A 3,023-nucleotide genomic window follows, 5' to 3' on the forward strand; every position below is an offset into this window, starting at 1 on the left:
AGATCTCTTTTTGTTTCTTGTAGTAATGTTTTGTAATTTTCTTGGAAAAGGTCCTTTGTACTTCTGGTTAAATTTATTCCCAAGTATTTAATCTTGGTAGCTCACAGATTTTAAAGAAGCACTACAGGAACAGGCGCTCTGGACAGAAACCAATGACAGCCTGCAGCCGGAAGTGGTTCCCCAGCCATACTTTCTCGTCTCCACTCTTCCCACAGAATGGGAAGAGGCCTCTTAATTTCTGTAACCCGGTCCCACCAGTTTTATAATTTCTGCAAAACAAGAATTTCATTCTCTTGGGTGGTGCAAACCATTTGCACTGGAAGCAGTCCATAGGGAGTTGCACTGGCTAACAACTCAAAGGTGGCGCCTCTCTGGCTGCCACGTGGCGAACCCGAAGTGGCACCGGCTGCTGTGTGGGAGAAAATTGGGCAATCTCTTCCCATGCGATTTGCAGCTTCTGCAAACCTGCTGGAAGGTCAGCTAAAAGTCGGTCCTAACTCAATAGCAATGAGTTGAGTTTACTAACCTAAAGATGAGTGGTTCAAATCCAATTCATGGTGCTGAAAAAGGAGCCTCAGGACAGGAGAGTCACTGCAAGAAGGGAGAGAGAGGATCTGCTGGTGCTTGATTATCTGAAAAGCCAGGAGGGCTGTAATTCTCTGAGGCAGTTCCCCCCCCTCCCCGCCCCCACTAGATCAGAGAAGCTGTGACCTTATCAACAGAATATTCTCTTCTCTGGAAAGCCAGGACTTGTCCCAACTCGCAAACTCTTACTCTGCTGAGACTGTAAAACTAATGCTGATGCTTTCAAACCACCAATGAGAGAGTACCACTACTGCTTCTTTCCTGTTGACTATAAAGAGTGCAGAACAAAGCAGCTCGAGGAGTACAGCCATTGTGGACTTGGGTAAAATAAAAGCCCTTCTTCAAAACTGAGTTTTCGAGTGATTCCATCTCTCTTCCGGGTCTTGTCTTCCTGCAATAGAGTCATGCAAGAAAGAACTAGCAGTCTGCTTCCATAAAGATTACAGCCAAGAAAAGTCTTTTGATCAATTTATTCTACTGTAATATGCAAGGAGGTCAGTGAGAATAAATTCGACTCTATAGAGACTGTCATTGCCCTGAGACAATAAAGGGGAAGATCCCCATTGAGATGGATTAACCCAGTGACTGCAGCAATGGGCTCGAGTGTATCGAGATAGATGGTGACAATGACTCAGGATTGGATGGGATTCAGGTCTGTTGTTCACAGGGTCACTATGAATAGCACTTGACTTGGAGGCATCTAACAACAAAGCCAATGGCTCCTGACCCAGGTTTCTGTAGCAAAAAAAAACCCATCCTCAGTGGTCTTATTTAGGTCTTTCATTCAGACCCTTACTGCCGGGGATGGCATATTGTAGCTGATCTTCTCTGTGTCAGGAATTAGCCGAGAACACACAATGATGAATTCCTCAGACAGGGATATTGTTACCCAACGTGGATTGGAAAATGGGCCAGATTCAAATTGTACTAACTTTACAACCTTGGACCTCTTTCAGCCTTTAAACAAAAGTTTCTAGTATGCTTTCTGATACTGTCAGGAGCTTCAGTTCTACTGGTGTCTTCTGGCCTGGATCCTTTATACTGAAAACCTTGAACTGTGTTCACTGGCCTGTACAGGTTGCAGTGTTTTTTATTCTGGCTTCATTACTTTTTCAAGCTTTTGAAACTAAGTGTGTATTCTCTCTCCCTTTAGGTTTATCTTGAGCAGCAGCTCACAGTCATAGAAAATCACAAAGCCAGAGATCCTTACTCCCACATTTACTAGCCTTGCAAACTTCAGAAGTTAAAGTCTCTGAACAGTCATTTTGTCATCTGTAAAATGGAGAGATCCTTCCCTTATAAGCTTGAGAAAAATTTCAAAATGGTCATAAAGCACAGCGGCTTCTCCTAATGTGACAAAAAAGTACTGAATTCAGAGAGAAAAGAATCATTTCAGTCTTCAAGGAATGTTATCATGACGTTGAAGTGTTTCATTTAGGGGTTGCACATTCCAAGAGAAGAAATGAAAAGAAAAGAAAAAATAGGAAGAGCTTGCTTTTTAAAACTTTGCAGATTGGCCCACTACAGTATATAGTCTGATTTCTTGATGGCTTCCATAGGTGTTGGTTGTTGGTGGTGCCACTGATCAACTGCAACTCACAGTGACACCTATGTACAGCCAACCCAAACCCTGTCCTAACCTGTGCCGTCCTTCTCATCTCTAACATACGTGAGCCCATTGCTACAGTCACCATGTCAATCCATCTTGTCGAGGGTCTTCCTCTTTTTCACTGACCCTCCAGCTTTCCAAGCATCATGTCCTTTTCCAAGGACCAGCCTTTCCTAATAACAATATGGCCAAAGTCTGTGGAACAAAGTTTGACCATCCTTGCTTCCAAGGATCGTTCTGGTTTCACTTTTTTCAAGACAAGCTTGTTTGCTCTTTTGGAAGTCCAGTATGTTCAGTCCTCTTCTCCAACACTACAACTCAACAGGCATAAATTCTTGTCACCCTTAGTCCTTGTCCCACTTTCAGATGCATAGCAGGTAACTGAGAAGTCTGTGACTTGGATGAAGCACACCTTAGTTTTGAAAATAACATCATTGCTCTTTCGCACTAGTTGTTGAATCCAGTAAGATGAAATCTTACTCTCACATTTATACTAGTCAAAGTGACTTTAAGTCAGCTGACTCAGCTGAAAAGAACAAAAGCCCATTGATTCTGTACCATTCTCCCAATCTGCCATGCTTGGGCTCAGTGCTGAGGGACCTGATTGTTGTCCATCTATCTCCCACAGGGATCTGCCCCTTTTTCACAGACCCTTTAACAAGCATGTTGTATTTTTTTCAAGGTCTGACCTCTCCTGATTACATGCCCAAAGCAGGCAAGGGGCAGACTCACTATCCTTTTTTTTTTTCTATATTTTATTAATTTTCATAAACATTTACAGATTTTGGGTTTCCATTCATTCATTGTTGCACTATTCTCTCTACCCTCC

The sequence above is a fragment of the Elephantulus edwardii genome, unplaced genomic scaffold (genome assembly GCF_000299155.1).
Source record: "Elephantulus edwardii isolate Elephantulus edwardi_28Jun2011 unplaced genomic scaffold, EleEdw1.0 scaffold00074, whole genome shotgun sequence".
In the NCBI taxonomy this organism is placed as follows: domain Eukaryota; kingdom Metazoa; phylum Chordata; class Mammalia; order Macroscelidea; family Macroscelididae; genus Elephantulus; species Elephantulus edwardii.